Here is a 14,101-nt window from a genome sequence, read left to right as displayed (position 1 = left end):
TGGAGCCGGAAACATGGCTGTAAGGTCCGGAGCTGAAGCCTGGATCATGGCTGTTTGGGCCGGTTTTGGAGCCGGAATTGAAGCCGGAACCATGGCTGCTGAGGCCGGAACTGGGGCCGGAACCATAGCTGCTGGAGCCGGAACTGGGGCCGGAACCATAGCTGCTGGGGCCAGAACAGGGGCCGAAACCATGGCTGCTGGGGCCAGCACTGGGGCCGGACCATGGCTGCTGGGGCCAGAACTGCGGCCGGGACCATTGCTGCTGGGGCCAGCACTGGGTCTGGGACCATGGCTGCTGGGGCCAGAACGGGGTCTGGAACCATGGCTGCTGGGGCCAGAACTGGGGCTGGAACCATGGCTGCTGGGGCCAGAACTGGGGCCGGAACCATGGCTGCTGGGGCCAGAACTGGGGCCGGGACCATGGCTGCTGGGGCCAGCACTGGGTCTGGGACCATGGCTGCTGGGGCCAGAACGGGGTCTGGAACCATGGCTGCTGGGGCCAGAACTGGGGCCGGAACCATGGCTGCTGGGGCTGGAACCATGGCTGCTGGGGCCAGAACTGGGGCCGGAACCATGGATCTTTGGGCTCGGGCTGCTAACCTGGCCTTGCGACTCCTTCCTTTAGGAGCCGTTTGGAGGCTCCGTGGCCCTCCAAAGGCCAGACGAGTTCCAGAGAACGGCTCCTGGACAGGAGCAGGCAATGGGGCAGAAGCCAGGGTTGACTCCAAACGGACCACACCGATGCGTGTGGTGTCATAACGGGAGTTGGGAGGCCTGGGGCTGTCAGGCAGGGGATAACACACCATGAGGAAATCCAAATCCCTCCCGGTAAGAATCTCACCAAGCCTGGTTTCTCCATAATTATCTGGCGCGCCTCTGCCAGAGCAGCCTCTCGCTGCTGAACCCCGGACGCTTCCATCCATCGATCAGAGCAGGTAGCCAAAGAAAAAGTAAAATCCAACAATTCCTGCTCAAAAGGATCTGCTGGGCCCATATTTCAGGTCGGTTCGTAATGTTACGGTGTGAGTAGGAAGCAGGACCCAAATGCAGATTAAAGTGACAAAAATAACTCCTTTATTTCAAGGCTAAATTATTTACAAAGACTGAACAGAACACTCACCGAAGACCAAGTCAAAACACAAGACGAACCGACAAAGACAGACAGAAAAACCAGAACTTAAATACACACAAGACTAATCATACAAACAAGACACAGGTGAGGAGGGAGGAGAAAACACAGGGACACCAGGTGAACACAATCGGGTAAATTAGACACACCAGGGAAACTGACAGGGAACCACAGACAGATCTAAACAAGACAAAACACAACACAGACAGAAAACCAAAGACAGATCTAGACAAGACACAACGCAGACAGAAAACCAAAGACAGATCTAGACAAGACAAAACACAACACAGACAGAAAACCAAAGACAGATCTAGACAAGACACAACGCAGACAGAAAACCAAAGACAGATCTAGACAAGACAAAACACAACACAGACAGAAAACCAATGACAGATCTAGACAAGACACAACGCAGACAGAAAACCAAAAACAGATCTAGGCAAGACAAAACACAACACAGACAGAAACAGGCAAGACAGGAGGTGAAGACCTTTCAAAATAAAACATGAAACAAAAGACAGAAAAAGACAAGACAAAATACAATAAAGACAGATCTTGACAGAAGCAAGATGCTCGGCAGACATGTGCTACCAAGAAAGCGTACTCGCGATTGAGAAACACCCCGTGTGTGTAAAAAGACGATCCACGAGCAGAGATTTGAGATCCACGAGCAGAGATTTGAGATCCACGAGCAGAGATTTGAGATCCACGAGCAGAGATTTGAGATCCACAAGCAGAAATGTGAGATCCACAAGCGCATTTTTGGTCGACAAATACAAAATGGATTCACAAATGCCTGATCGAAAGTTGTAAATGTTAAAGAGATATTCAAAGATCTTTTTTTTATTTGGAAAAATATTTTGCGTATTTGCAGATCAGTCTTACATTTGCAAATTAATTTTTGAGTATGCAAATCTTTTAAATGCATTTGTAGATGGTGTTTTACATTTATAAATCACATATTTACACACAAATTATTTTTATGTTCACACAAATAATCATGAGACATATCTAAGCCCATAGAATACCAACATGCCCATTGTGAATACATTGGAGCAGACATCCCCCCCAAGCTGCCCAAAGGACACACAGTGGAAGCGATGTTGGCTCCACTTCAGTGAAAACTGCCCCCAGCATGATAAATCTCTCCACAGTGGTCACTGCTGTTCCTTTGTTTCACACATGCATAAGTATCTGCTTATGTGTGTGGCACTGTATACCCCCCCCCCACACTTCACCTGCACAGGGTGGTGGATTGCCACTAAGTAACATCAGTTACAGCCACAAAGCCCAACATAGACTCAGATGGCGAGGAGTGGCCTGCGGGAAGAACAGACCTAACACAAAGTAGGAAAACCAACACAGCTGTAATAAACAGAGGCCGCACCAGGTGGGTTTATCTAAACAGTAAATGAGAGTTCTATTTCCACTGGGCTGTGCTGACCTTTTTTTTTATGTGAATGTGTTATTCTGAACAGCAGACAATCCCCACAGATATAAAATAGCTTATTTCACTGGGAGTACGTTTTGCTGATCTGAAGTTGAGATTCAGGTCATTATAGTACATTATCATTGCCCTATCCTTCATGTAACTGAATATACAAGGTATAATATGTAACTTCCTGCATTAAAATGTCAAAAACAATGTTTTAACCGGATGAAGGATTTAAGTAATGGAAAAACTAGCTACCACAAGCCAAGCAGCTTTAGCTAACGTTAGCAGAACATCATTGGTGAAACAAAGTTTTAAACGCAAAACTGCTCTGCTTAGTTGCTTTTTTTCACCACTTTTAATGACTGGGTCTGTTTCTGTAGAGAGGAGGAGACCTCTGTGAATAATTCGGCTCCTGGTAAAAACGTCCTGGATCCCGGATTTTGGAGTTATAATAAACAAGCTAAGCTAACTTTAAAGGTTAGCTCCCAGCCCCACAGTGTTTGCTGTAGCAAGTCAGAAAAAGGTTTACTGTTCGTCAAATAATACAATTAAATGTATTACATTATTAATAATAATAATAATAATAATAGCTTAGATTTATATAGCGCCTTTCATGGGACCCAAGGTCGCTTTACAAGGAAGAGCAGGGCAAAACAAACATAACAAAACAAAAGGCAATCAGACAACCAGTCAGACAGACAAAAACAACAAATAGATTAGGGGCCAAAGGCCTTGGTGAACAGATGGGTCTTGAGGGCCCTTTTGAAGGCGTCAAGCATGGGGATGTTGCGGATCTCCGCAGGGAGAGCGTTCCAGAGGGTGGGGGCTGCCCCGCTGAAGGCTCTGTCCCCGAAGGTTTGCAGTTTGGTGCGGGGGGTGGAAAGCAGGCCAGAGTCTGAAGACCGCAGGTTCCGGGGTGGGGCATGTGGGTGAAGGATGTCTGATTGGTACTGGGGGGCATGGGCATGGAGGGACTTGTAGGTAAGGAGGAGGATTTTGAATGATATGCGGGACTTGACCGGCAACAAGTGGAGGTGGATGAGGGTGGGAGTGATGTGCTGCCATGGCTTTGTATTTGTGAGTACCCTAGCAGCACAGTTTTGAACAGACTGGAGCCTGTCCGGGGTTTTGTTGGGAACCCCAAACAGGAGATCATTGCAGTAGTCCAAACGGGAGGTGACAAACGCATGGACTAGGGTTTTGGCAACCGACTCCGAGAGTGACGGTCGGAGTCTTGCAATGTTCCTTAGATGGAAAAAGGCCGATTTGGTCACAGACATGACGTGGGAGTGGAAGGAGAGGGTGGAGTCGAGGATGACACCCAGGTTGCGGGCTTCAGGAGATGGGGAGATGGAGCAGCCGTTGACCTCGAGGATGAAGTCACCAACCTTCTGGAGCAGCGCCTTGGGTGCCACAACCATGAGCTCTGTTTTCCTGCTGTTTAGTTTGAGATAGTTGCATGACATCCATGCTTTGTTGTCATGCAGGCAGTTGATGAGAGACTGCGGGGGGAGCTGGGAGGATGGAGTGGTGCTGAGATACAGTTGGGTATCATCAGCGTAACAGTGGAAATTGAGTCCATGATGTCGGAGGATCTGGCCGAGGGGGAGCATGTAAATGGTGAACAGGAGGGGGCCAAGCACAGAGCCCTGGGGTACACCGTGGTGGACTGGGGCCGGGGGTGAATTAGAGCCATTGATGGAGACAAACTGTTTCCTGTTGTGGAGGTAGGATGTGAACCAAGACAGCGCTGTGCCAGTGATACCTAGGAGGTCTGAGAGGCGGGTGAGGAGGATGTTGTGAGAGATGGTGTCAAACGCTGCAGAGAGGTCCAGGAGGATGAGGATGCTGAGATGGCCAGAGTCAGCAGCAATGAGGAGATCGTTGGTGATCTTGATGAGGGCGGTCTCAGTGCTGTGTTGCTGTCTGAAGCCGGATTGGAAGGGCTCATAGAGCTCATGGTTGGACATGTATAGATGGAGTTGGCCGGCGACCACTCTTTCCAGAGTTTTGTTTTGGAAAGGAAGGTTGGAGATCGGCCGGTGGTTCTGGAGGTCGGTTTTTTGAGTATTTGGGTGACTGAAGCCATTTTGAAGCTGGTGGGGCCTATACCAGGAGCCAGAGAAGCGTTGATGATGACCACCATGTAGGGACAGAGGGTGGGTAGGCAGTCCTTGACCAGGGCTGTGGGCATGGGGTCCAGGGAGCAGGTGGAGGTCTTGGCCGAACTGACCAGTTTGGCCACTTGGAGAGCATCCACAAGGGAGAAGGAGGAGAGGTTGGATTGGGAGAGGCGCGGCGCTGGGGGTGCGTTACCAGGTGGCTGAGGTGCAGGTAGGGGGGGAGGGCCAGGCGCCAGGAGCTGCTGATGGATGGCCTCGACTTTCGCCTGGAAGAAGTCGAGGAATTTGGAGCACAGATCGGGAGCCCCTGAGGGCTGGGGGGCGGCAGGGGGGCGGAGTAGGCGGTTGATACATTGTTTTTCTTTAACTTTTTTATTGATAATTATCCATAGTACATCCTCACTAACAGCTTCAATATTGCCTTCTAAAACAATCCATTCCTTTAGCCCTTCAAAAACCACAAGAAATGTCACATTGTATTCAGACATAAATGTTGACATTGTAAGAAAATACATTTTCTTTCAGACTTCATTAAATTAATCAGGAATGTTTCTGAGAGAGACAAAAACAACTACACCAGATAAAAGGCAAGTTTGTGATGCTTAATTTAACATAGAATGAAGCTCAATTCTGGCGATTGTGTGAATTTCACTTTTTGCTCCTGAGTAACAGCCCGATTGAAAATGAAATGCAGCAGCAGAATGCTAAGTCACCTAAAAAGGTATATATTGATACAGTTGTGTTGGTATTAAACTCTCTCTACTTGGTATAGTAGTAGTTCAGACCTTTAACATCCAAACAGGTCAATTTCTAGAGTTTCTGTTTCATTTCAGACACTATATTTTTCCATTTCCCCTTATTAAATCAGTCAGTTTGCTTTAGGGCAGCTGTGGTCGAATGGAAACTGAGTTTAGAGTTATGAAATGTCTGACATTAGACAAAGTCAGGTCAGTGGTATGAAATGAGAGCAGGCGAGGGGGGAAGGGAGAACTACAGCTGAGCCTCTATAGCAAAATGATCAGATCAGGAGACAGACGTAGGTCACCTCACCTTCACCGGCCCAAAGCCACTGAGCTGCACACATTATGCAACAGACATACTTTATTAATCCTATTAGTATATTAATGATGCAGGAGCTACAAATCAACACATGTGGACCGGCCACAGCTGAGGAAGCGAACAGATGGCTGAGGAGAGCAAAGAGGGATAGGGAGTGACAGGAAACAACCAAATTGATTTGTTTTGTCAGAGAGATCTTGCTAGATTAGGCTTAATTTACCTAGTCTGATGAAAGTGACATATTAGGGCTTGATTTGCTTTTAAAGGGTCCCTACATCAAACAAGGGCAGAAAGAGTATGAACAGTTTAAAACTACCCCTGTTATCAGACTCTGTGGCGCAACGGTAGCGCGTCTGACTCCAGATCAGAAGGTTGCGTGTTCAAATCACGTCAGGGTCAGTGTATTTCTTGAATTTCCCTACGGGGGTCATTAAAGGTCTAATGTATCTTATTACCAAGCTAGCTACCACCGCTAAGCCTGAAAAGCGTAGCCAATGTGTTAGTTCCTCGAGCCTGCATACTTCTAATGGCCACGGAAAGACTGCACCGGTTAAGAAAAGAGGTGAATTGTTGAAATGTTTGTGTTTAAACTGTTCTATGAGAAAATAAAAAACAAAGTGTGCCTGTGTGTCCACTTTTGTGGCTAGCCTGACCGTGTCAGGACATCAGCAGTAAGTACCAAACATATGATTGTGTTTTTTACTCAGATGTAGTTGATGAGGCTCATAGGAAAATAATGTTTATTACATTTATCAATCCCCTTCAAATACAAATGTGGTTATCACAGGAAATATATTTTATTTTGGATGCTGTACTGCAATAAGAACAGTCCAGCTACTGAGGGTGAGATATCGTGACTATCAGTCGTAGTATGTATGTTGTTTAGTATGGGGCAAAATCCTAACACAGCATCCTACATTTCCAGTAATGCAACAGGGAATCTATCATTAGAGTCCCCCCTAAACATGCTTCTTCAAAAAGCCATCCATCATACCCAAAGTCGTATTTATTTTATAACATTTTGAAATGCTCCCATTAGGTAGTGCATCATTTTTTAGGTTTAGTACTAAACTAAGACATTAATTAAAACTTCACCAACTTTATAGAAGAAAAGGTTTGAAATGAGTGAAATGCCCTTTTTTAAGCTGTCAACTTCTGGTAGCTTGTTTTTTGAGGACTTAAATCCTGTATCCAGTCAATTTGGCACATCTCTGCACAGAATCCAGTTTAAAATATAATATAAACACTGCGGTTTGTCATATATTCATTGTACTACGTTTTTTGTTTCTTTTGTATATTTACATTTGGTGTAAAAACTTGTCTTTTTAATGCTAAATAGTTAAAGTTGTTCCTTGTATGTGCAATAAACTGGATTCTGATCGGAATATTATGCTATGCTCAACCCCCCAACTTTAGCAATTGAACCATTACATTATGATGACAAAGTGACCCATCCACAACAGCACAGGTATTGCTTTATATTTTATTTTATGTACAGTACATGTAAAAAAGAAAACAAAAGAAAAGTAGCCAATAACATTGACCAACGTGGGCAACAGTAGACAGCCATGTTGCTCATCCTGCCGGCCTCTCTCAGGCAAACATACGCTGAGACTCTCCCACTCGTCTTGTGTAAGGCTGCCTGGAAACTAGCCGGGACTTGACAGCACAGTCAAACCGCAGATTATCAAAAATGGGAGGAGTGCATTACATGCTCCCCTAATAAACACACGTCTCTCTTTGACAAAGGATGAGCTGCTTTCAGCCTCCATGTGAGCGGAGTGTTCCAGACGGGCATGAGGGAGACGTCTGGTTGGCCGAGCGTGACTGTGTGCCTTCGCTCTGTGTTTTTTTTTTTTTAATACAGACCGGGCTTTGCTTGACAGCCTCTTGCCTTCACTGCCTCCCCTCCCCCTATTCCAACAGTGCTGCTTTCAACACAAAGGTCACTAAAGGTCAGCGTTGCAGTCTGCTCTTCTGCCAATGACTCTGAGTAGTAGGGAGCTCCTCTTCAGCAGTTGAATTCACAGTATTCTTACAGCATGTTTTTCCTTCTTCTCCCACTCATAAAGCTTTAACTGATAATGCATAGGGGGCTTTGACACATGTGTTCACCCATGTTTCTCCAGTGGAAATGTTGTTGTAGTGTGTGTGTGAGCTGAGAGAGAAAATGCACCCAAAGTCGAGAATACAGTGTACACAACCATCCGTGTCTGGTGTCCCATACATCGTACAATAAAATAAAACAAAGAAAGGTTTTTTTGTATCTCCAAGGCCATGGATAGTCAACCACAAGGCTTCTGAACTCGCCTGCTGCCTATCAGGGCTGTATCTCGCAAATAGTGTCTCAGACAGTGAGCTCACAGCAGGCCACCAAGGTACAGATAAAGTGCTTTTTTTCTTAAACGTGACGCTTTAAATAAAGTGATGTAAAAATGTATCTCAGGAAAATAAAGAGTTGAAAGGGGAAGGGTAGGGGGGGTTTGTTGACATGACAGTCCTCAAGTTAAAAATGAAATGGAAGAGAGACAAATCATGTTTCTGGAAAGGAATAGAGTTCATTATAAATACATCCACCAATCCAACTAACGGTGCGGAAGGATGGAACACGGATCGCCAGGAGAGCGGGAACAGTCACTACTTCGCTGTTCACATTGACAGAACGAAGAGGATTCGTGGTAAGACTTTTTAGAGACGTGGTCAAACAGTTCATGTCCAAGTAAAGAGGGGGGGGGGTTCCTTTGAAGACGAGTTAAACCTCTCCGTGAACCCATTGAGGACCGCGGTAATGACAGCAGCAGACTTGGAGGAGAGATTGTAGTAGACTCATAAAAAACCATTACAGATAATAAATACATTTGGGTCCTTGTAGTGTCGGCTCTATTTGAAATATGATGAAATCTAGAAAAAAAGAAAAAGGAGGAATAGTTGAGCATGAGATACCTGGCCTTTTTTTTTTTGCTCCCTTATCCAGTCTCAGCAACAATCCACCTTGGCGGCCATTTTTTCCACCAGCCTTGTGAAACGGTATATAAATTGTAGCCGTGGCAACCGCACGTACTCCCTCCTGGGTCTTGATGACACAGTTTGAGAATTCAGGAAAACCTCGGAGATCTCTCTTCAGTCCTCAGCCTCTACACAGGAGAGAGAAGACAGAGCACAGAGTAAAGACAATGAGCAAACAGACCGGTCTTTTATTAAGAGCAGGGATTGAGCAGCAGCAGGACCATGTCATGTTAGTCTACTGAAGGTTACGGAAGGGAACGTCAGCTATTTTAAAGTGAGCTGAAATCTCTGTGTAGCTGACAGAGCGAGCAAACGCTTCCTTTATGAGCTCTGGAAAAAGTACCAAATAAAGGCTTACAATCTACCAGCAGGTCTGAGTCAACAGCAGGTCTGGGAGCAGCCTGTCTGTCTCTCATATCAATCAGAAGACAATATTTAACCTTTGAGTGTGTGTTGCTGCAGGAGAAATGCACGCAGAAACCAGGGGAACAACTCTGCATCGCTATAGTGACAACAACAGCTATTTGTATGCATATGCAGTCAGTTGTGGAAAAAGCATTCCGATTCTTTATTTGAGTAAAAGTACTAATACCCCACTGAGAAATTCCTCAATTTCAAGTAAAAGTACTGCATTAAGTACGATTAGGAGAATGCACTTGAAGTATTAGGAGTAAAAGTACTTATTGCAGAAAAATCTCAATATAAAACTAATTATATTTGAAAGTAAAAGCAGCAGAACTTCACATTTAAGAAGCTGGGACTGTGAAATATATTTGAACAGAAGACTTTGCTGCCAATGAATTCTCTGTTAACCCACTCATGGTTTTAGTTACATAAACAAAAATAAATATTGGATGGTTTCATCTAACCAAATAATCACACTTTAAACATTTTCCCTAAGTGTTGTCTGTCAACATCTGAATTTTCAAAGTGAATACAATATGTAAAATAAATGTAGTGGAGTAAAAAGTACAACATTTGCTTCCAATATGTAGTTGAGTAGAAGTATAAAGTAGTATAAAATGAAAATACTTGGGTTAAATACAAGTACCTTAAATGTGTACTTCAGTACAGAACTTGAGTAAATGCACTTCCACCACTGGATGCAGTGATACTTTGACTGACTTCCATTGGGACAGTCTATTTGTTGGCTCTTAGGCTCTTTCTGTTGCCAGTGAGCAGCTCAGCCTGTGCCTGCATTTAAGCTGCTATTAATGCTTTGCTCCTTTCCTCACAGCAACTCCTTCATGGCATTAATACGGCTGGTGCCCTGAGGCTGGAACGGCACAGCTCAATATTTGTTCAATAGCAGGTTGGTGCAGAATCATGTTCACTTAGCTCACACTCCCATGAACATGAACAAATTAGCTGCTTTGAAAGACATTTAAGGAAAGGGCTTGGCAATGGGACCTGAAAACATATTCATCATTTACAGTTATAATACCTTTAGAAGAGTTTAGGGCAACAACAAAAAACTAAAGTGAAATACATTTTTTAAATACAAGGCGACTTTAAAGTAAGAATTTGGATTTTGTTCTCAAAATCCTGACTTAAATACCTTTCTCACAGGTGGCCCTGACACCCGTCCGGATTATGAATCTTTGCGCCTCCTGCAGTGAGGAATATGTTCACTCTGTGTGATAACCCTTTAATGGGAACGCGTTACTGTAATAATATTACTTTTGTCGGTAACGGAGTAGTGTAACGCGCTACTTTTATAATTCAGTAATTACACTACAGTTACTAACATTGCCCCGACACGCGTTACTTCGTTACTTACTAAAAATCAGTCATAATCACACTGACAGACAAGAGGGGTTTCCGCCGCAGGTTTATATGTACGTAATCTGCGCGTCCACATCTCCACGTGCAGTCAGTGCTGCATAAACATGGCTGAGTCAGCGATAACTCTCGAGGGGTGGAGGTATGCCCATTATTTTGAGTTTGTCCGAAGAATAGACAGGAATGTGACGGTGAGGTGCAAACTGTGTCCAGGCCAGAAGCTGTTATCCACTGCTGGAAACACCACGTCAAACCTCAACAAGCACCTGCAAAGAACACATGCTAAGGTGAAGCTAACGCACAAGCTATTTGTTGTTTGTTTATATCACGTAGTCTGTTCTTCTTCTCTGTCTTCCGGTTGTTGCCTGCCTGCTGGTAAGGAGAGTTATTGCCACTCACGCATGTGCAGTTCGTACGTGCTCGGCGAGTAAAGTAACGAGTTACTTTATGTAGAGAGTAACGAAGTAGTGTAATATATTACTTTTTTTAAAAGTAATATGTAATATATATTTTTTTTTTAGTAACGACCGCATCTCTGGCTCTACTATGCAAAAATTTAGAGGATATCTCAGCCACGGCGCAAGGATTTCAATTGTGGGTGGGCCAATGTTATTTAGGCTGGGCCTGATCAAATGTTTCTCGTTAACAAAAAGAAAAGAAAAATAAATGCCTGCATATCATTGTAGGCAACTGTGTAATGCATATTTCCTATAGGCTAGGAAAGACACTTTTTCTAAACCCTTCTCTCTTAAACATGTTCCCGTATACGAAGCTTAAAATGTTATAGCCTACTATCCCTAACCCTACTAACCCTAACCCTGTTATTTTGTTTTGTTTCACAATACATTACATTTAGAAACAAAGAGCATACAACGGCAGAATATGGAACAATGAGCGAACACCTGATGTGTGTCTGTGTGGTTAGACCGCAGCCTGCTGTCCTTTTTAGCGGATCTAGCGAAGTGAGCGGCCGTGCGTAAATGGCACTGGTTCTCTGACGCGGCACTTTTGAGAGGCTGCAGATTTTTAGGCTACTTCCTTCTGATGCTGCAGAGCTTTCATGAGCTGAAGGTACGTTTCATACTAAAGCGGCTGGGCAGCAGATACTGTTGCTTCACACGCAGAAGCGTTGCTGATTTGGGCTGGAGAATGCCTGCCACGTCAGGGTGCGCTCCGGTAGTTGCAAATGGCACGACATTTTAGCTCTACGTTTCTTAATCATTTCTCTAGATATTTAGTCTCAATATGAAATGTTTGTGCAGCAGGTATAACATTAGAAAACTGCAGTCTGGTAAAACGAGGGAGAAAAAACTATAATTGTCATCTTTCACCTGTGTGTGCTCACACAACTGGTAACTATAATATATTAATACAACTTTGACGATTAAATAGGAGAACGTCTTTTCAGTTTTACGAAAACAAATGTTATGGCTGTGCAAACGTTTAGTTTAACATTTATAACATTTCTGAACAAAGACATCAACAGTAAACAGCTAATGTAGCAAGGGATACAATAGAAAAACATTGATTACTAACACATGTCTCCAGTCACGAGCAGAGGATGTTAGAGGGGAAGGGGCTTAACTGCATAAAAGGGCACTTCGGCCATTTTTGTTAATAATCTAATAAAAATAGGCTATGCTTAGAATGACATTCGTGTTTACTGAGAGCATAGTCGATGCGTTTCCAGTCCCTGTAACCATGGCCTCTCTCACTAAAATGCCGGCACATTTTACAAAACACACTGTCCTTGCTAATGCTATACTCCAAGAATGTGTACTTGTCATACCAGTGGGCAGCGAAGCTTCTTTTCTTTTGTCCTAAAAGTGTCTGAGGGTACTTTATGAGCTTTGGCTGTGTAGCCGCCGGGTCATCTATGGCTGGTAGGTCCGGCACTGGGATGCTATTTTCTGTTATCCTGCAACGGGTGCTACGTCCCGCAGAGGGACTGAGCTCAGTGGGGGCACAACATTAAAACACACTGTTGTCTCTCTGAGGCGGCACCTGCTGTGAGCATGATGAGTGTGGTGGTTCCGGCGGCGGCGACTCTGTTCTTACTCTTTAAAAAAAACCTGAACATCGATTGTTGTGACATCGTTAGTGAGCGCGGTATATTTGTAGTGTCTGCCCAGTCCACTGTCCTCCTTCGTCTGCGCGCGGCCGCGAGAAGTTCTACGATGTGTTTGCTCCCGCGCTTCGACTATGAGTTCGGCCTGATTTGCTCTTATTTTATTATTTAATTGTTCATTTTGATCAAGAAATGTTGGAAACTATATTTTCGCCAAGTCATTTTTGATCAATGAATGGGTGGGCCCAGTGCCAGAGTGGGTGGGCCTAGGCCCACCTATAACGCTGCAGCTGGGATATGTAACCCTGGCACTGGAGCTGGCAAAATACAGATTCACTAACATTAACTCTTCTTTCCTGTCTCTGCCTAATCTTATTAGCAAATAGCAGTGTATAAACAGTTAGGTAGCAGCTTCTCATTTTAAGTCCACCTGATCGTCACCTTCACCGGTCAGAATGTTAACGCTGGTAGCTGCTAGTCACATGAGCTGTCGCCTATAAATGTTAATTAAGTGAGTAACTTCATAACAGGCCAGAATGAAACCAGTCTGTAGTCTGGTTAGAGAGCTCTCTGCAAACTGCTGTGTACTCAACCAAATATCCTGAAGATTTATGAGGAAAAGATTTTTGTAGTGTGATTTTATTCAAGACATCTGAGAGCAGAGCATCCCATCATTTTTCAGTCCTAGTGGAACTTTCATTAATAATAGAAGCTGAACAACTTCATTATCATCTGCTGCCGTTTCTACTTTGTAAACTGGTCTTATTTAGCAGTTATTTTTTGGAATGAGAGCTACTGTCTTTTAGCCTGAACTGAATCTATCAAGATCTATCAAGTTCCTTTCCCAGTTAAATAGCCAAATGCTTACATTGAATGCAAAAGAGATACAATAAGCATGTTGATACTGGTTTCAGCTTGGTTAATATGTTGTCAAATCTCAACCCCAACTGCAAAACCTAAAAAGAACTGGCATGTTGTCCTTTATTAGGTTTAAAGTACAGCTTAGGTTTCATAACTATTTAGTTATGTTTTTGTAAAGTCAGTTGAATCTTATACAAACTGTATGTTTAATGATTAAAAAGGAGATGAACTTCTTTATAAACTTAGCTGCCAGTAACCATCAAATAAAGTATAGATCACAGCAAATGCCTGTGTAATAAACTGCCAAGTCTTTTATCCTTTGCTGTTCACTTTCTATTGAATGTTTTTCAAGAGACTAAAATACATGAGCTTTTTTTTGGTTTTTGTTGTGTTCACTGAAAACCGTGCGAACGACTGAAATAGCAACTACTTAATGTTAAGATAGTTTTCTCTGGGAACTCTTAGTTAACCACATAATGGTTTCTTAATACTGTCTTGAGTATATGTACTGTACACCATTGCAGGTGAGAGATCAATAATGTTGGTTTTGGTCAAATGATATTCATAACCCAGCTATATCTTGGATATCACATTCATCTAAAGAAGATGCAATACAACCACAGGTGAAGTGTGGACTG

General features: G+C 43.8%; 1 long non-coding RNA gene and 1 other non-coding gene across 2 annotated transcripts; one reads left to right on the top strand and one right to left on the bottom strand.

Annotated features, from left to right (window-relative positions):
• Positions 1-6,073: 6,073 nt before the first annotated feature.
• trnaw-cca lies at positions 6,074-6,145 on the top strand. Its single transcript has one exon. It is a non-coding gene; the product is annotated as a tRNA-Trp (tRNA).
• A 1,065-nt stretch (positions 6,146-7,210) lies between these two features.
• Positions 7,211-14,093, bottom strand: LOC117550911. Its single transcript, XR_004569724.1, has 2 exons — positions 12,324-14,093; positions 7,211-8,880 (listed from the first exon to the last, which is right to left on the bottom strand). It is a non-coding gene; the product is annotated as an uncharacterized LOC117550911 (long non-coding RNA).
• Between the last annotated feature and the right edge of the window lie 8 nt (positions 14,094-14,101).

This window comes from Gymnodraco acuticeps, unplaced genomic scaffold (assembly GCF_902827175.1).
Source record: "Gymnodraco acuticeps unplaced genomic scaffold, fGymAcu1.1, whole genome shotgun sequence".
NCBI lineage: Eukaryota > Metazoa > Chordata > Actinopteri > Perciformes > Bathydraconidae > Gymnodraco > Gymnodraco acuticeps.
Note: the sequence above shows the minus strand (reverse complement) of the source record. Positions and strands in the feature narration are given on the sequence as shown.